Raw genomic sequence first — 20,774 nt, forward strand, 5'->3', positions numbered from 1 at the left:
CCAAAGGACCTCAAAACACACAAGCCCAAGCCACAGGAGTGTCAGCAGGATCTCTCCAGGGATGGGGAGTGGGCTGAACAGCTTCAGGTTGAGAGAGAGGGATGCAGAGAAATAAGACGCTGCAATCACCCTTTTGCGAGTGACTAATGTTGTGATTGCAGCAGATGCGGGTGATACGCGCTGGTATCATCCTGCCTGAAACTGAAGTGAGGGTGCAGGGGAACAGCATCTGGGCACTAATGCAAAGGTGACATTGGCTTATGAATGGTCTCCCCTGACACAGACTCCTCCTTTCCTCTAGCAGAGGCGCTTGGAGGAACTTAACTTCAGACATGGTTGCTTTTTGTTGTGGTGGGAGTTTTCGGAGAGACAGGGTTAAACAGCCAACTTTTGGGCAGATACAGGAGCACATGTTGCCCCCGCTTCAAACTCCAGCTAATGATCCCAACATTTGATAAAAAAACCCCAGCTCTCCAGGCTGCGCTTGTCTTGGCTTGCGGAGTCCATACATCCACCCTCTCCTCCCAAGCTAGCTGGTGCAGTAAGGTCTGTGGACAGGTTGTAGATACATGGTGCTCAGTTCACCTTCCCCAGCACCACGTAGCTCCCAGGCTAGAGGAAGGAGACAGAGGAATGTACTCATCGAGATAAATCCTGACTGCAGGCTACTCATGTGACAGCTAAGAGTCTTGAACTTTTCCTCTCTAGTCCTCCCCGGATACCCATCCTGCACCCTCACTCCCATGCCTGAGGTCAATATGCCTCAGCTGATGTGGGATTCGCAGGGAGTGTTGCGAGCGACCTTGAACAATTAAACATCGCCTTGAAAGACATAGAATGAGGGAGTAAGTAAGTGATGAAGCAGGTGCGCAGAAAAGAAGCTGAAGACTGAAATAATTTGGAACACAGATATGGGACCGAAGCCAGAAGACGTGTGTCTTGCTCGACAGCACCAATCAGAAGCTTAGCCGCGGTGCGTGAACAGAAAGTATTAACTAATCAAGGAACAAGCCTGAGCTTGTGGAGAGCTAATGAATCTATATAAGCACAAACTCGTAAACAATAAAGGTCTTTGGTTTTACCCGCACCAGAGTCCGTGAATCAATCCCTACAAGCTGATGTCATTTTTAGGGGTTTGAATACTCCTGGAGTCACTACACAATGAAGCATTAAAAAAAAAAGAGCCCAGCAAGCTAAAGTGAGAGCTGGACCTACCTTCCCATGACTCTCACACCCCTTATGATTACTCCTCCATGGCATGCTGGGGCTCAGCCATTTATTGCCCAACTCCTTGGGGTGCTTCCCTCAAGCCCTGAGCATCATGCCTTGGACGCACAGACTTCCCAACCCCACCACTCCTACAGATGAACCCCTTTCTGGTTGCTTGGGTTCAAGGCAAGGGATATGAAAAGAAAAGTCACTGGGAATTGCCGGAGCTCTGAGGACAATTACCTGTGCCTGGAAACCTCTACCAGGCAGCGTTCAAGGCTTTGAGCAGCACCAGCTGCAGCTGCAGAGTCATCATTACCAGTAGAGCTTAGCTCCTTTTTAGAATTAATGATTTGAGCCTGCTTAATTGCAGGTTTCTCCCCTTTGCCCTAAACGTTAATCCCTTCTTCAGCCATGAAATTGCACAGGGTTTTTCTGAGCTGCCATCTTGCCTGTAATGGTGGCGTTTCAGCTCAGTGAGGCACTGAAAGTGGGCCTACGTCCATACCTGCACTTGTGCCATCTCCCCAAGAACAGCAGAAACTATGCTTCAACATCACATAACATAATTTTCTTTGGTGTTTTTGGAGACCTATAAGAACTGTCAGCCCTTGCAAACATCTTCATCCCAGGAAGAAATGGGAGAGAATCGTGGAAATACCTTTTCAACCTCAGAGAAACTGAAATAAAGAAAGTCTGACCGAGACAGCTTAAAACCTATGATTCATCCATGGTAGAGCTGAGATGAGATCTGAGAAAGACCAAGACCCTGGTCTAACCACTGTAACACACTCCTGCAAACTAAAGGCAGCAGGGGTGCCGTGGTGAGCAAGATTATCATGAGGAAATAGGTGTAGGTGCTGGGAAGACAACACAGTCAGAGAAAAAAATAATCCCTTGAGACCAGGACAGGCTTTGCAGCTCATTCCTGCCCACTCTCGTGGTTATTTATGACGTGAAGCGGCCGCAGGGGGTTGCCATGTGGGAACTTTTGTCAGGCACTGCTTTGAGGCCTTATCGCTTCTTTTGCAGAGCCACAATCTGATTCCAGACGCTGCTGAGCTGCAATAGTGTGTGGAGGTTGCGGTGCAGAGAGACTGTCTCAACTGTCATTTGCAAAATGTGTAACTAAGGAGAAAACCCACAGAGTCCTGGTCCCACCCCTGGCAGCCCCTCATTCCCTCTTGTTTTGTGTTTGGATCTTCATAACACAAAAATCTGGGATAATTTCTTCTCCAGACAGACTCCGAGCATCAAGAAGGTCAAAAATGCTTCAGTAGCTTCAGAGATTGCTGAGAGTGGATTTAAGCAGGAAGCAGAATGAATTTTCCGGGGCAGCCTCATGCGTGTGGCTCAGACGCTGGGGAAAAGGGAACAGACTGACGGAGGGATGGTCGTAAAGCAGCAGAAAAAAGAGACTTACATCAGAGCTACTGATTTCCATCTCTACGTCACCTAGCAACACTCCAGTTAAGGACTTAGCTTCCGAGAAATTGATTCCCTGGGAATTTTCCCATTAGGTGGCACCACTGGCCTTGAGAAGGCTTTCCTCTGCTCTGGCTCTGTCACACCAGATACACCTAAATCCTAATGCATAGATCCCCCCACCCCAAAAGCTCAGGAAGAGTTAGTTGAAAGATGAATGGGATTTGTGCAGACCCAGAAGTGACGTGGGCTGTCAGTTCTAATTAAATTTGGAGAAAAACTTTTGATAGGACCCAGCCTATCTTTTCAATGGGCATAACACAGATTCTGGAAAACCCCATGGAGTGACTCCATAACCTGGCTTCTCTGGGCAAAAGAGTGTTGTGGCTTCATTAAAACTGTACAAAAGCTGCTGAGCTGGTCCCTGGTCCCTGAGCAGTATGCTCCAGGACAGCTCAGGCAGACTATGGCCTTCTAGCAGCTGGTGAACAGCAAAACAAAATGCTCATGCGGTGACACCACCACCCTCCCAGTGACCCTCATACCACACAGTGTAGCAGACAGTGAGTGCACAAGGGTAATTTCTAGGGAAAGCCAATGCTTCAGCTAAACTCAGTAGTGGAAATACCTTTTCTCGTTGTCACTGGGAAATATCATTTCTGACGTGGCTGCAGGGAGCACAGTTGTACCTCACAACAATGCTGTTCTTGATGTACATACGAACTGCTGCTAGAAAGGGGATGCCCAGTTTGCCAGACTTACATGCTGATAATGTCTGAGGTGTCATACAGAGCCCTCCAGAGTTGACGTTCAAAGTTTTTGTTTTGTTTTGTTTTTGGTTCCGTTTGGTTTGGTTTGATTGGGTTTTGAAGGGAGATTCAATTTGGGAGCTCAGCACCGGTGTTCCCATTTCTACGAGCTCTGTGTAGTGATTAGGTCAGGTTTAGAGATTTGCTTTGTTGGCCTTTGAGAAGTCAGGTGAGATGAATCTCAGGCCAGGTACCTTTTCCAAACTGCTGGCATTTGCAGAAAAAAGTCCTGCCAGGCTCAGCAGGTCTTCTCTTGTGGTCTTTGTTACCTATCATACTGATGTCCCCATCTGGCCTTCTAGGAATTTGGTAATCATCGTCAGTGCTGGTAATGCTAAATAGCTCACAGCTCTTAAGGGAAGGGCAAAACAGTGCTTTTTCAACAGAATCAGAAGCAGCGATGTTTCAAAATAGACAGAGTCTTTAAAGAAAAAATAAACCTGGAGCAGTTCTACACTCCAGACATTAGTAACCCTTCAAAGCAAAGCTTTACATACAAGTAAACACTTATGATGAACCCCACAATAATTATCTAATAAATCATCTGGCTATGCAATCCTTTTTCTCACTTTCTTCAGCATCCAAATGAGGAAAAATATACCAGAAAATGTTTTCTGTTCCTGCAGGCTGATCCAAGCTGTATTTGTAGGATCCTTAGTCACTGAGCTCAAGAAATTGCTCCTGTAAGCATCTTCTGTAGATAAATATAACCAGACCTGCTCTGAACATGCAGCATTGATTTCTGGATGATTTTGTCAGGGGTAAATTGCAAGATTTCTTCCTCATCCTCTTTCATGCACAATTGGAAAGACTTACTGCGGCCAACCCAACTACCTTCTTCTTATGGATCCTGAGGTCCAAGTGGAGGTGAGAGAGACAGTCAATAGGATAGATAACAAGGATTGCTAATTTCCACTTCAGGGCTGAGACCAAATCACTCTTCTGTGGCTCCAAATCCTTGAGCAATATTCTAGGTTCCTCTCATATCAGCATCTCTGCCAGACACAAAATGTAACAGAGGAATTGGTTTTCGGGTTGGGTTGTCCAGTGGCCATGGTCTTTAGTGATGCCCTGGACTTGTTACGTGCACCTATGTTCTTGGCACCATAGAGCTTTCAAGGACTGGTTCTGGCATGTTTCTAGGTAACATATAGGTGACAATTTATAAGTGTAAATGCACAAGAAGCAGAAACTCTGTAGCAGTGCTCAGCTGTCCAAAAAAGTCCCCACCTCATAAGCACAGAGATGCTGAGACCCTGAGCCACGCATGTGTGATCAGCTCCTCAGCCGTCATGGGTGGATCACCATTGGGATCCAGGGGTGGAAGTGGTTTTGCAGAAAGAAAACCCAGTTAGGGTACGATCCTGATGTCTGGATATTGCAAGAGGTTCCATAGCCTAGTTTGGGAGCCCTAGATACCAGGAACTGTTATCTAATAAATCTCTGTGAGGAAATGTCTGCTGCTGTTGAGCTAAATATTCAAACCCAGATTAAATGTATTTTTGACACCTTTCGCTACCGGTTTTTTAGCAGACGTGGAAAAATTACTGTGCATTTCACATATGTATTTTGGGGAGATGTGAATTTGGAGCTGGTGAAGGATGGTAGATTGTCTGTCCTGGGAGCGAAAGTCCTCTATTTGCAGAATAAGTTGGTGAGCTGGGCAAACATCTCCTATATCACTGCATGAATACACCTGGCTCCCATTCCCTAGCTGGAGAGAGACAGATTGATGTGAGAGGATTAGCCAGGCTCCATGGATAACTCCAGATCCTTCAGTGGGCTCTGTGAAAAGATATTAGAAATGTCTGTTTTATGCTAATGCTCTTGGCTGGTCCTCGGATCAAGGTTGCTGTTTAACTCCAGATTTTAGCTGTTTTTTATGATATGGACCTTGGTCTTTAGGTACAGCAAGGAGCTCCACTTTCTTATTTCTTACCAGTGCACACAAACCTCTCCCTATAGAGAAAGGGGTTTGGTATTTTGAATATGTCAGACCAGTTTGGAAACACAACCAGCACATTCTCTCTGATGCTGTTATTTGGTTTATTGACAGGGGTGCAAACGCCTCTGTGCTCCACCCAGTTCTGACCTCTGCTCTGCAATTAGCAGCATGTGCCGTGGACCAAGGAATGACTGTGGCATCCCAAACGAGTCTAACCCTGTGGAAAAGAACCATACTAGTCACCACAACTGGTATCCAAGTCTGACACCCTAAATAGCACTAAAAAGAAAGAGGGTCTGAGGAATGAGACAAGACGGCGTCTTCAGCACCAGAAGCACAGAGAGAACAGTCTATGTTTGATTGTCCCTTTTACTCTCTTCCCATTCACAGTCATCTCTTGAGCCCTCCCTACAATCAGTCTTTCTCTTCATCCTCCATCACCCTTGTCACTTCACATTCAGCTTCCTTATCGGTAGCTTTGTATCTATAGAGACCTAGCTCCATCCCCTTATTTTCCCTGCAATGATTTGTGAGCGACAGAGCCCTTCTCTAATCGCAAGGTAACTGTACTCCTCTGTCAGCGCTTCAGGAACACCTGCTTTGTTTCCCTGCTCCACTTCTATACATCCTCCAGAGTCATATTATTATTAAAAGTCATACACATATACAGAGGTCATGTACATTGACAAAGAGGCTGTGTTGGTGCCTTGGACCATTGCTTTTGAGCCCAGTCTGTCTGTATCCTGTTCCCTGAAACAACTTCTTTGACTCACAAGCTGATGTCAACTAAGCTTGTCTGAAAAGGCTGAAAGATAATTATGTTCCAACAGGTTTTGTGAAAATTAGTGCTACAGCAGGGCTGAAGTAGCTCAGCTGGGAGAGCGTTAGACTGAAGATCTAAAGGTCCCTGGTTCAAACCCGGGCTTCAGCAGTGTTTTCCTGTAGTTTTTTTGTGCCCAGTGCTGGGCTCCCCAGTACAAGAGAGACATGGACATACAGGAGAGAGTCCAGTAAAGGGCCAGGAAGATGATGGACTGGAACACCTCTCATATGAGGAGACGATGAGAGACCTGGGACTGGTTGTCCTGAGAGGTTGTGAAGTGTCCGTTCTTAGAAACATTCAAAAGACGCCTGGATGTGGTCCTGGGCAGGGGTTGGACCAGATGACCTCCAGAGGTCCCTTCCAACCATTCTATGTGTAGAGGACAAAGACAAAAGTTTATGTCTAGAGCAGGGAAAAGCAAGGCTAATGTCATCCTCTTATATTTCCATTAGCAGTGGCCACCTGGCCAATCAGCACAACCATCCGGGCTGACCAACCAGCCAACAAACGGCTGTGATTAAGATTAGGGTATCAGAAGAACCAGACCTACATATAAATAAAAGCAGATTTATACATTCCTATCCTTACAGAACCGTTTACCGAGTTCAACTTTTTATCTTTTTTTCTTTTTTTTTTTTCCAGACAAGCTAATAGCTCTGTGGACAGAGACTGCTTCAAAATTATCTCATCGCCCGCTCTGAAATCCTAGTGTCTGTCATCTGTTGCAAGATCTGCAATGCTACGTCACGCGCAGAGCCCCCAAATAAACTTCCGTTCTCATTTAAGACACCATCTGTGTCCCATTTCTGCAGCGCTTGGCAGAGATTGCTTCCCTTCTATGGTATGTTTGTTCCCCTCGCTGAGCTGCAGCCTTCTTTGGAGGTGGGAATGTCAGCGGGTGGAACGGATGCCAGCTCTGTGCAAGTGGAGATCACTTTGCTGTGACAGCGTCCTTGGGTAGCAGGGTGCTCTTGGTGTTCAGCCTTGGTCAGGTGGTCCTGGAGCAGACTCAAGGGCAGCCCCACAGAAGAGCTAGAGCCAATACTAGGTCACATTTGGCTACAAGAAAGGGAAGAGGCTTCGCTGGGACGTTGGCTGTTAATGAGGGCAAGAGCAGTGAGGTGAGGAAGAGCCAAGCTGGGGACATCATGGACAGGTCCAAATGCACTGGAACACCCAATTGCTCTGGGTCCTTTTATCAGGTAATCGATGGAGTTCATAGTCTTGTCTTCCTATTATGCAATTAAATTTAGCTTTATTGCATAATTCAGAGAACTGCAACCCACAACAAAGCAGAAACAGCCTTAGCTTAGGCTCTCCATCAAAGCAACTGAATAATCTGTTGAAATTGCATCGCTATGCCTCAGTTTCCCTAGCTGTAGCAGTGACACCTGACACCTGACTTCCCTTACCTTCCCCAAGTGTGGTGAGAGTTAACTTGCAGGTGAAAGTACTCTGTGTTCTCAGCTTGTTTTTGTGTGTTATCTCAGCACGTGTCCCCATGGATGATGCTGTATTACTCACACACCTCTCAAGTCCACTTTTTCTCTAATTTCTTTTCTTTGCAAGAACTACGAACAGTCATGCTATCCAGGAAAACACAGCCTTCGTAATGCTGGCATCAGCGTCACTGAGCTGTCCTCAGGAGACTGTTCCTTAGGAAATCCTATGACTTTCAGGTGAATTTACCTCAAACTTGATCAGAAATGAGGAGGGGGGAGCAATAAAAAAGAAGAGGACAGCTCATCTCAGAAGGACAGTGAAAGATGAGGTAAACAATGAGGACACAGTGTAGGAAAGAGGATGACGGACTGGAGATGATGTAAGAGACTACAGAAGCCTGGGTCACCATTGATACAGACCATTTTAAACAGCCGAGAAGGGCTTTGGAATTCATCTGGAAAGGGAGAGGCTATCACATAAATGGAGATGAGAAAAACTTGGAATATTTTGCCTATCATGGCAAAGGCTAGGAGAGATTGAGTGTTGTCTGTCTGTATCTGGAGGAGATAAACGGCAAGGATGAAGAATATGTGGTTGAGCTAGAAGGCAGCATTATAAGGACAGGGTTTAAACTGGTTAAGGATGTGTGCTAGCTGTAAATTCGAAGGTTTCTACCAGTCAGTATACAGCAGCTCTCAGCAAGGTTTCTCCTGTCCTTCAGGAAGGGCAACAGCTGCCAGAAAAGTCTTGTAGTGGGTCTTCTAGGAAAGGGGTTTTACCACATGTGGCGGCTGGGAACCACCTTCCCATCCCTAATTTTCATTTTGTTGCACAACCATCTCTGTTGCCACAGTGGCTGATCACACTGAGGGTACTCAGGTTTCATTAGAGATAACAAAGTGGATAAAGAAGGCGTGATGAATCAAAACCTTCTCTTCTCCATTCTCCTTCCCCGAGTAATTTTTTTAATTTTTTTTAAAGAAAAGCTGAGATCTTGTATAAGTCACAAAACCCAGGGAAACACCTAGGTTTGAGCCTACTTTTGGAGTTGTTGTATTCCTCTTTGCTTTTGGGATCGTAGCCCAAACTCTCCTTGGACACTGCTTGCTTACCTTTAAGTATGCAGTGGTACCAGCTTCCATAAACTAATGAATGTCATGTAAAGACTGCCATGTCATCAACCCTCCTTGACAAAGATGAAGGATCTGGAGAACAATAGCAGACATAGGGGATATGGGAAGGTAGGATCAATGTGGGATGTTATTGTCTATAAATTTTTGGTCTTACTTAGAAGAGACTATCGTGCCTGACTCTCGCTGACATCAGCCTATGACCATGGTACACAGTGACGTGGGATGGAAGTGTGGGTTATATCAAGGGATCTCCATCCCTACAGAATAGGTATAATTCTGGCTAAAACCAGCTGTCAGGAAGGAATCAGGTCCCATGAGCAAGTGGAAGAGGGAAGGAGATCGCTCTGACCTTGCCCTTCACCTCCAGGTAGTTATTTCTAGGGAGGTCAAAGTGAGAAGCAGCACTTGGCCACATTATTCACTAGGGAACAAGCTCTTTTTGCAGTTTAGTCCTCCAGCCATTCCAGCTCTCCAGTTAATAACAAAACATTGAAAGAGACAACTTTGACTCCACAGGAGTGGAGTGGGTGGCCGCAGGTCCATCAAACCCTGGGTCAATCAGCAAAGGGTGGTTTGAGAAAATCTCTGATATAGGGAGCTGTGGAACTACCTTTCCTTTGGTTATCCTGGCTGCCAAAACTAGAGGTGTTGAGACATCTTCGGCTGCCAGTTGCCTTGGTGCTACCATGTTTAATAACCCTGATGCGTCTGTTCACGAAGATTTTGTCTAAAACAGTTAAAACTCTTTCTTGATCATTTTGATAATTGTTGATTGATGGGGTCTGTTACAGGTTGTGGATACTGGTGCCCTTGCTCATTTTGCCAAGAGAAGTGGCCGTCACATGGAAGCAGGGACAAGACAGACGTGCCCCTAAACCAATCTCCAGCAAGCTGAATTGATTTAAGGCCCTCTTTCTTCCCTTACTGTATTCACATAGAGGCCCGCATTCACTCAAATCCCAGTTACATGCATGCTTGCTGGACAGGCTGTGTGTGTATGCAGCTGGTCTGCTCTCAGACTAGCCCGTGGAAAGTTTCATTAAAAGCAAGCAGTTTCATGAAAAGACATGGCAGAGAGGGAACAAGATCAGTAATCTCATTTTTCAGCTTTTCTTCAACTCTATATTGGACTGTCCTCCACCCCCTTCCCAACTGTTCTTCTCCTGTCCCCACAGCAAAAAAATGGGCTGGCAAAGGTGGCTGCCATGGGGGAGGTGGACACAGGAGGGAAGTCGTGGCCCACAGGAGTGAGGGCAGAAACCCTCTAGCAGGGAATAGGAATAACTAGTAACACATTTCCAGAGCACTGACATGCTCGCTGTCTGTGCCGTCCGCCCCCTCAGCTCGGCTGGCCCGCCAGCTCAAGGCTGAGTACACCCACCTGCGAGAGGGAGCCAGCCTGAACGGCAGCAAGGGAAAAGTTCACCTGGAGGGGAAAGCAAGCTCTCCCCGGAGGAGGTGAGAGAAGGACGGGGGATCCTGTGAAATACCACGGCTGCATTTTGAGAGGGACTTTCTGGACTTAATCTGATCTGGGAGTATGTAAGTTGGGAGAAGGGGGAGGCAAGGGGGGCTCGAAGAGCATCCTTACTGATGTGGTGTAGAGGGGAACGGATCATCCAGAAAGTTTACCTCATTTAGATTGATGAATCTATTGCATATTCCTCATGAAATCTCTCTCCCACATTAGCAAACACTGCTTGACTTGGCTACAGTGTGTAAGACCATCTTTTAACTATTTATCTAGATAGCTGCCAGCTCTGGAATGGGGCAAATCCCCCAACACTGCTGGAGGATTAATGCTGCAGATGGCCATAGGCATATTTGCAGGTGTTGAGATGTTTGTGGTGTTTTACCTCCTTCTCCTGACATCTCCTGTCTCATTTTTTTGCCTTGTTTATGCTCGATCTCCTCCAAGAGGACATGTTTGACCCACCTGGGGAAGTCATGGCTCACTTGCCACACCACCACTCATAGCTGAGGCTCTTACAGGTCAGACCGGGGATGCTGCCACCTGATTCCTACCTGTGTCGCTTGGATTCCTCATCAGCACATGCACAAGCTACTAAATCTTGTTTCTAGAGGTATGGTCCCTTGATGTCAGGTCCTGCTCCTCTGGAAAGACATCTTTGGGAAGGTCCTAGCATGCAGCTCCAGGCTCCAGCAGCCTTGCCGTGCTGTGTCACTGTGTTTCCCCTGTCGCGCACCAACGCAGGAACCTTTACAGGGCTGGCAGGAAAAAGATTTTCTATATTGTCACTTCTCAGCCAGCCACAACTGAGAAGACTTGAGAAAATAAAAACTCTCTCATCTTGGTGGGTGACCACATGTCGTCCATGAATTTGGTAAGGACTCGGTCCTGCGCTAGAAGCAAACGCTCTCTCTCTCTATCCTGCTGCAGACTCGACGGCTGGTGCTGGCCAGGATTGAGAGAGCCGAAAGCCTGGTTTCAGAAGCTCATCTCCCGGCGTGCTTTCAGTTCCAGAGAGCTATCAGAGTCTCAGGATTTCTATTTCCTAGATGCCAAGACCCTTCCATAAGGGTTGCGTAGGTACAGTTATGCAAAGTTTACAATCCAAGCGCTCAGACCTGTGAGCTGAGCTGCAAGAGCTATATGCCTATGGATTGCAGTCTGTAACAAATCCAAGGTAATTTGTGTTACCTGAGCACATGGTGGGGCTAAGGTTGTGTGCAGGTACCTCACATTTGCTCCAAAAGTATCAGGCAGCTGAGAGGTGCTAATCTATTTAGTGGGGAAAGCTGACTGCCTCTCCAAACCCTGAGCTAACAAGTCTTTCCCCAGGGAAGCACTGAAATTACAAAGGAGCTGACTTTTACTTCTACTGACTGTACTGAGAGGCTGGGAAAAAAAAAAACCTCTTAACTTAGAAACTTCAGTTAAATGTTTAAAGCTAGAGCTGATGATCTGAAACCTTAAGGCCTAAAAATCCTTGAGCTAAAAAAACCTGCATCCTCAGTGGCTTTGCAAGCCTTCTAGTCCTGGCTTTATTTACATATGCTTTTTTTTTTTTTTTTTTAATTGGCTCCAACACTGGGGAGCTTGCATGGCAAATCTGTAGCCAAGGTAAAGTCTGAACTCTGCTTTTGCAAGCTTTCAAGTTGGTGCTGTAGCTGCAAAACTACAGCAACAGGCAATCCAGCACATCCATGGTCACCCATCAAGATCTTTAATGGGGTGGCTTTAAAAGCAGCAGGCAACTGTACTGCCTCTCACTCAGTCCGAGTAAAGAAAAGCTGCCACTGTTTTCTATGCTAATTTTATGGTTTTCAAAAGCCCATTTCATTTCTCCTCCTCCTCCATATACTTCTCTCTCTCTCTCCCTCTCTCTCGCTCCTCTTGTGGAGGTGCCAAAGCCTCCTCCATCAATTTGTGAGAACTTCTGCTTGAAAACTAGAGCAGGGAATCACCCACGTAACCAGGCTGGCATGAAAATATCGGAGGCAGAGACACTGACTCAAAATGACTCGAGGAGTTTCCCCGTGTCAGGGTGAAAGAAATGGGAGCCTGGAATCGACTCCACCAAAATCCCTGGGGGATGAGAGACCTGTCCAGCATCTTCTGACCACTGCCAGTGAACTTGCTCATTAGGAAGACGTTTTTGCTTTTGTTTCTACTGTCTGTTCATTTTTAATTTTATCTGTTTGCTGCTTGCCTAGGACTTGCAGTGTTCCCAGATATGCTTTTTTCCCCTGAAAAAACTCAGCAGGGTAGGCTTTCTTCTAGACATTTCCAATTGCTTGTAATGAGGGATTATAAGACATAGTTGAATTTCCGCAGACTGAAGCAAAAGAGAAGTTTCCAACCCATGTGGCACAAGTCAAGTAGCTTAAAAATATGATCTAAGTGTAGTTTAAAGCCTTACATACTATCTAGTAATTAAAATCACTCCCATACTGGATTGTCATACTTTTTTAGATTAACTACTTTCCTGGATTTGCAGATCTTTGCCGAGGATGTTTTCTGTGCTGCAGATCCTCGTTGGGAACCAAACTGAAATCCACCCACCCTTCTGCATGAACTACCAAACTCTCCCCAATCTGTCACCTCCTGGGTGCTCCCAAAGGTTGACAGAAGAGTATTCACTCTTGCCCCAGACTGAATCCCACCCTGGGCAGGGAAATGAAAATCTCTGTATCTCATAAGCGACAGCAGGAGCTCCACAGTCCTCTTTCTCTGGGCTTTTTTGAACACAGTTTGCATATTTAAATAGCCTACTTCCACTTGTAATGAGCAGTGCCTCATGTTCTCTCCTTTTCCTCCGCTAGCACCCTGCAGTCACAAATAAAATTAGGCTTTGCTATTCAAACTGAAAATAAAGGATAGCCCATTGCCCCAAAAGTTAACAGCCCAAATACTTAACAGCCCAAGTAACAATCATCTAAGTTGCAATTAATTAATCAGCCATAGATACTAAAGTCAAGACCCTTAAAAGGTATTTTGACTGTCTATTTACTTTAGTACCTCTGAGGAACTGAGCTGGATCCAAAAAATATTTTATTATTCTCCAGTTTTAGCGTTCAGTGTTCAGAGTGGGTCCTGGACAGTTGCTGCATTTGAAAGAGGAATTTTTGTCTTTTTCCTTTTTATTGTTTTTACTTTTTGCATGACACATGACCAAACCCCATTTTAGGACACTGTTTAGACAGTGAGAAGAAATCCTAACTCAAAATTTTCCAGGAGCTTATTGGATGACCTGAATGGAAGAACTGCCCTGATCCTCACATCTGCCATCTAAAGACCAACACTGTGTAAGTCATGTGCAACATCATGTTCACCAGGTGAACTAGGACCCTATGCCTTTCAAAATCCAAGCAGCTCCCACTGCAAAAGGCAGGCAGGGATGGATTTACAGCTCTAAGCTCAGTTTTTGGAAAAGCTGACTGTTCAGCTGAGCTCTTAGGAACAGCCGGACTCCCCTATGGATGATGAAGGGTTAGCTCCCAGGTCGTGGACTGCTGCCTGAGGCTCCTTGGGGCAGAACTTCTCCTCAGTAAAGACCTTGGTTACCCCAGGCTCCCTCTGAAGTCAATGGGGATAGCTGGTGCCTTAGAGCATGATTCAGACTTCAGCTGCCAAGACATTAGAGGCCAACCTCACCAGCTCAGATGGGATGAGAAAGGGCAGGGCTGAACATGCGCAGACCTAATCAGAGGTCTGGATGGCAGCTCCTGTCACCCACCAATGCAAGGACTGCAGGATACATCTCAGTGTGAGCATGGGTGGTCTTCATCACAGTCTGGACTCTACACAGGTGCACAAAAGCATGTGTTACCTTTACGACCACACACAAGCTGTCTGTTCATGGCACGGTGCTGCTACACCTCCAAGAGCTCTGCACTGCAGCACAAACCAAGCCTTAATGTCTTTATGTCTGGAGTAGTAATCGCAGGATTATTGCTCCCATGGCGTGCAAATAATAATCCTTTCTTTTCCTCATCTTGTAGCTGCCATGTAATTTAGAAAATTAATCTTCAGGGCTGGCAATGTCTTTTATTGTCTGTGTGTGCTGTCTGCCTCTGTCTCCGTCATGGCTAGCTCTCTCTGCCAGATCTCAGAGCACTTTCCAAAAGACTCTGGAGTACTTTGCCCAATTTTCTGATTGGTGAAACTGAGGCATGAATAAAAGAATGGCCTTCTCCTCAAGCTAGCCATTGGCAGAGCAAGGTACAAAGCAGGCATGCAGTCCAAGTAGCCCATATATTACAGTAGCTTTGAGCAACCTGGTCCAGTGGAAGGTGTCCCTGCCCATGGCAGGGGGGTTGGAACTAGATGATCTTTAAGGTCCCTTCCAACCCAAACCATTCTATGATTCTATGATTCTATGAAAAAGAAAGCAACAGCAGAAGCACTCCATGGGAATGGAAACTATCACAAAACAATCAGCAAAATAGAGAAGGTGATGCTGGGAACATGCACGCCTCACCTCATGACCTTTGCATCAGGGCAGCTGTATTGACACTGTAGCAATGATTCACAGTGACTGCAAATCAGAGGTCGGGGTCTTCTGTCTGACCCCATAAAAGACAACCGGGCAAGCACTGCATATGCAGTAACCCCTGGTGTGATCTGTATTCAGTAGTTTCAGTGGGAACTTTCCCAGGCGTACTAACAGACCCAGTCACGCTCCTACAGTGACCACATGCCTTGCAGGGTTTTTTCCTGTTTACCCTTTTTTGGTTGGTTTGTTTGTTTGTTTGTTTGTTTTCTGGAGGAAAGAGTTTTAAGCTCATGCTGAGGATTTCCCATATACTTAGCTGGCTGATCTTTCGGTGCAGGCTCCTGCATCCCAGCAGCAGTGAGATACAGCTCTGCTGCTGTGCGGTCAGGGTGGGTGCGTGCAGATCGATCCGTGCCAGTGCTCTGGGAAAGGTGGAGAGAGGTGCCACGAGGATGGGGAAGAAGGACAGCAGCAGCAAATCGGGACTGAAGGCATTAAGAGAAAGAGGCAGACATCACTAGAAAAAGCAGAAAATCAGAACTGAAGGACACTGGCAGAGCTGTGAGCATTTGTGGGGGAGAGATGCGGGCTGGAGCAGCTCTCAGGAAAAGAAGACAGTTATCGGGGTCTGACATGCACTGATTGATCAATGTGGGGGCCCCGCTGCCGCAGGGACCTGAACGGTGGTGAGAGGAGGGAGCTGCATGTGTGTGGGCTGGGTGAAGGTGCTGGCAGGGCAGCTGCCCCCGCGCTGCCTGCCGCCCACCGCCGTTATTCATCCTGCACCTTCCCTCGCCGCCTCCCAGTGAGCAAGCACCGCCGAGCACGGGGCTGCTTTTAACCCTTCTCTGAGCCAAACACAGGGAAACTTGGCAACTTTTGGCACTGAGGCTTGAGTAAAAGCTGCTTCAGCCAGGAGGGGAGCAGGTCAATGGGAGAAGGAGCAGACAAATAGGCTGCTCTCATCACTTCTGGCAGCACTGCACTATGGTCTCTGGGGATTTCTTTATGTCCTGCAGTGTGAACATGGGGGCCTGGTTGCTAGCATCAGTGGGAGCCTTTCCTTTGACTTCTCGCAGCTGTGGATCAGGCTTCAAAGCAATTTGATTGCAGCTACCTCCTTGTGCTGGGCTGCAGCCATGTTAGAGGTGAACAAGCCCAGCTGTCACTGACACCTCCATGAGAACGACGGTGCCAGCTCAGACCATGCATCCTCCAATACAGTCCATGAACAGATACCCAGTGAGGAGTAAGAACAAGGCAAATGCACATGATATCCCCCCCAAATCTCTTCCACCCCTAAAAACCTCTCCCACCGTTTGACTGTTTTCAGCTCAGGGGATTTCCTCAGCTGGCTGTGGAAACTCAGCAACTCATAACAAAGCTCTACTCCAAATGTTTATATTCATTGTGGCAGGCCCTTCTAGACTGCCTGAGATAAGGGTGCCAGTGGCCCACCAAGGAGAGAGGTGATGGGAAACACCAAGTCCTCTCCACGGAGAATTATAGTGCCAAAAGCAAATACAACCGGTCTGTCCTGCTCGATGGGACTAAGGCCATCTGGTAGGGCACATCTGTCATGGTGCTAAAACCTCTTCCCCCCGCTGCCTCAGCGGAAATAAATTAATTATGTCCAAACCACCTCTCGGGAATGGTTCCTGCCCCCTGCTATCCCCTGAACTGTCTCTGGACATTGCCTGAGAGGGCACGAGTTGGCACATTTAAGCAGTGTGGAGGAGCACTGGGCAGTGCTCAAGCCCAAGCACTGGCTTTATTTAGGTTTCCAGCACACTTGTTAGACCATGAGTCGAGCAGCAGGTCAAAATGTTGTTTAGCAGGACTGCTTGAATGCTAAGCCTGTGCCGTCCCACTGCTCTCTGACTCATGATCTGTGTGTCTGGTATCTGATTTGCTTCTGCCCTTAGAGCCCAAGGCTGCATTTCTCCAGTGTGGTAGATGAGGTCAGAGCAGTTCAGCATAGCTACAGTGCGTAAGCTGTTCTTAAACCTGAGAGCAATGCCTGGGATGTACATACACAACTGCCTGAGGTCTGTTTTCATAACAAAATGAGGCCCAAGACATATACCAAATTTGATATAATTTAATCCTGCACACGGACCGTGCAGGGGGCTCTGACCTACTCTCATCCATTTTGGGGACCAGGAAGCTCATGCCTAATTTAGATGCAGGCATAGACAGTAGGAGTAAAGGGCCATTTTCTACCTGGTGCATCCTTGAGCCAGAGGATCCTGCCTGAGTGCATTAGGTCTGCAAAGGGCTATACTGGGTGAGCAGCTGTTATATTTGTTGAGCTAAGCAGGAGGGCAATGCATGTTCTGGCCCTACCTGCTAGTGGGTGGTGGCTGTTGATAGAGGCATTTACCCAGCAGGGCCCATGGCTTCTCTTCAAGGCTTAAGCAGGTCCTGATGTCATTGACTTACGCACACATTGTTATTCACATCCTGATCAGGGAAGTCACCTCCTGGAAGTGCTGCAGGATCTGATAGGGTTACATCCAGAGATTAAAGAGCACTACCAGAATGAAAGGGAGAAAGAATTCTCTGCTCTATTATGGAGGAGAGACCGGATGAACATTGGGGTTGATCTTTCAGAAATTAATAGTTAAAGGTACACTGCTGCTCACTTGGTTTTTTTTTAGACAACTGGCAATTCAGGTCTTGTCTCTGCTGTTTTCCTGAAGGACTCCACAGATCAGGAATTAGTCAGAAAGGGATGGAGAACAAAAGACAAAACACAGTCATTTAGTTGTAGAACTCTTTGGGGTGCTTGCACATTGAATACTATCATTTTATAAAGGTCGATGTAAGAGTAGAAAAGGTTCAGGAAAGGGTAGAAAGCTTCATCAGAGATCTGGAGCTGTTTCCCTATGCACAACAGGTAGACACACCGGAACTCTTCAGCCTGGAAAAAGACAAATCTTAGGGAGAGGAATTGCTTCAAGGTCAGTTGTGATTCAGACTAAAATTAACTCTTTTTGACAGGGTATTTTTCCTTTTCCCAAGTCACAGTTTTGATTTCCTGCATGGCTGTGTACACCAGTGGGTCAACATTACTACCTCTTTATGGAGCGCTCCATGACATAGGACTAGAAACAGGCAATTGAAGGTTGAGGGAACAAAAAAAAAAAACCCCTTTATATCACTATTTTTGCTGAAGGCCTTGAACTGTAAAGCTATGTCCCTGTTTCATAGACTCAGAATGGTTGAGGTTGGAAGGAACCTCTGGAGGTCATCTGGTCCAACCCCCTGCTCAAGCAGGACCACCTACAGCCAGTTGCCTAGGACTGTGTCCAGGCAGTTTATGAATATTCGCAAGGATGAAGACTCACAACCTCTCTGGGCAACCTGTGCCAGTGCTTAGTCACATGCACAGTAAAAAGTATTTTCTGATGTTCAGAGGGAACCTCCTGTGTTGCATTTTGTGCCCATTGCCTCTTGTCCTGTCGCTGGGGACCACTGAAAAGAGCCTGGCTCCATCCTCTTTGCACCCTCCCTTCAGGTATACATATACACGGATAGGATACCTCCTGATACTTTTCTTCTCCAGGCTGAACAGCTCTCTCAGCTTTTCCTCATAGGAGAGATGCTCCAGTCCCTTCATCATCTTCACGGCCCTTTACTGGACTCTCTCCTGTATGTCCATGTCTCTCGTACTGGGGAGCCCAGCACTGGGCACAAAAAACTACAGGAAAACACTGCTGAAGCCCGGGTTTGAACCAGGGACCTTTAGATCTTCAGTCTAACGCTCTCCCAGCTGAGCTACTTCAGCCTTGCTGTGGCACTTATTTTCACAAAACCTGTTGGAACATAATTATCTTTCAGCCTTTTACCATTCAAACTGGCTCAGTGGACACTTGACTTTTGTCCTTTCACTGGGGACCACTTGTTTCCCCTGAGTTCACTACTGTCCCAGTCTCCCTTCTTAGTCTGCTATGCAGAAGCAGTGCCCCTACAAATAAAACAGCCGGAGTCTAGTGACTACCAGAGTTGGAAAACCCCTAAAGCCTTTGGGATTTGGGTGGAGTTTGACCTGCCTATTGTCCTGCAGGCAATTGAACCATGTCTTTCATCTCAAATACCACCACAAGAACTCCATTCAGGTTGCTTAAATATACACATTCAGTACTATTTGCGATACTTTAGGCTACCCCAGCTGTCCCACAGCTTCTACTCCACAGGGCTGTAGACTTTCTTCATGACCCATCTCACATCTTTCAGCCCTGTGATGATGGCTTGAATGCTCTTGGGCTTCTTAAAAAGCACCAGGCACTTAGGAAAATAAAATGTGCCCTCCTAGGTCAGATTGATGGTCCATCTAGTCCAGTTCACTGTCTCTGAAAATGGCATAAGGAGATGCTCCATAGGAGATCATGTGAGCATGGCTGCAGTCCATTCCCCTTGTGCCATATTCAAGAAGTTGGAAGGAACATCTCCACCTGGTTGTTCAGCATCTGTCTCTGGATCTATCACCAATGCTTAAGCCTATGTTTAAACACCTGGCCCAAACATCAACTATCAGAGACCAATAAGGTCAACAATTATCAAAGATCTTCGAATGAGAATGGCTGTGGTGGATAAATACGCAAGATGATAGGAATAATTCTTACAGCCACATTTTCACTGGTAACACCCCTCCAAGCAGGTTTTCTCAGAGGCTGGACTAAGCTGTCACTCCATAGAGCCCACATCATTCATGCCCTGTTGGCTGTAAGTGAGTGGGTGACAAGGAGCCATCTGCAGGTTCTCCCTAGGAAAGGGAGACCTGCCAGGTCAGCTTGTGTGGAAGCCTGGCTCACCTGTGACTTAGCTCTAACCTTCCAGCTGTCCTATTTTTGCTTCACCAGCTTTCTCCTTGTCAAGGAAAGTGACTGCAGAAACCAAAGCAGTTCTGTTTCTCACCAGCTTTCCTCAGACAGGAAGAAGTGATCCCAACATGGGAACTGTGGTATTTGACTACCCACTCTGCCTTGCTGGAAATACTCAAGCTTCAGCTGGGTACAAAATTCCTACTGAAAGATGAGCTATGCTACCACTTTGCAAATTCTAGCAGTGCTGGTGGAAATGATAAAGTGAAGGATCTGATAAAGAACAAGCCTTGACAAAAGTGCTACATTGCAGTTAAATTAGAAATTTGAGAAGCTGACTTGCTGGGAAGTTGGCTTATTCAGATGGTAAAACATTACAACCGAAAGTCTATGAGCAAAGTCGTCAGAAGGAAGACTTGTGTTGCCAATTTAACATGTCAGATGGAAGAAGTTGGAAGCTTAGACTTTCCTTCATTGAAGAGAAAAAAATTAAACCTGTCCTTCTGGCTCATTTCAGACCTAAGGGCTGGAGCTCCATAGGCAGCTCTGCTAAGGGGAGTGAATGAAGTGGAAGGAGGAGTGAAGTTGGGATGACTGCTCTAGCTGCGTTGTGAGCAGGTCAAAATTGCTGCTTTTAGCAGATGCTGCTTTTTTGAGCCAGGGCTGTGGACACCTCTCCCTACCACACCCATGTCCAGCTTGGTGTTGCACTGTGCAAATGTAGAGATTTAGGAAAACTGCTTTGACAGCTTATCCACTGTCATGAAAGAGAAACAGATAGCCACCGTGATCTCCTGCTGGAAAAATACCCTGTCCCGTGACACTTATTTCCCTCAGTGAGACTGTCCCTGTTTCCATGTCTGTCCCCACTTCGCCCCGCTATGCCAGAAACTTTCTAATAGGTAGCCTTGTACTTCATCTTTTATTTTCTTCTGGTGGTTTCCTCAGGTCACTTGTGTGTCTGTAGAGTGTGGGTTACCCATACTCAAAGTTCCCTATTGTCCTCTCTCACCTGTCCTCACTCCCCCTGCAAAAATTCCTGTTTCATTCACATCTTCAATACTGTCTGTTTTGTTTTGGTGTCCCCATCCCAGGAGGGACGTGAAAAAACCCTAGTCAGTGGAAAGGCACAACAAAGTCACTTCTGCACAGGGAATCGTTGTGTAAACCATGTTTATTCAGTCTGGAAAAATAAAGGGTA

At 46.6% G+C, this 20,774-nt stretch overlaps 2 non-coding genes across 2 annotated transcripts; one reads left to right on the forward strand and one right to left on the reverse strand.

Annotated features, from left to right (window-relative positions):
• The first annotated feature begins 6,246 nt into the window (after positions 1-6,246).
• On the forward strand, positions 6,247-6,319 carry TRNAF-GAA (transfer RNA phenylalanine (anticodon GAA)). The gene has a single exon. It is a non-coding gene; the product is annotated as a tRNA-Phe (tRNA).
• A 12,145-nt stretch (positions 6,320-18,464) lies between these two features.
• TRNAF-GAA (transfer RNA phenylalanine (anticodon GAA)) lies at positions 18,465-18,537 on the reverse strand. Its single transcript has one exon. It is a non-coding gene; the product is annotated as a tRNA-Phe (tRNA).
• Between the last annotated feature and the right edge of the window lie 2,237 nt (positions 18,538-20,774).

The sequence above is a fragment of the Gymnogyps californianus genome, chromosome 2 (assembly GCF_018139145.2).
Source record: "Gymnogyps californianus isolate 813 chromosome 2, ASM1813914v2, whole genome shotgun sequence".
Lineage (NCBI taxonomy): Eukaryota > Metazoa > Chordata > Aves > Accipitriformes > Cathartidae > Gymnogyps > Gymnogyps californianus.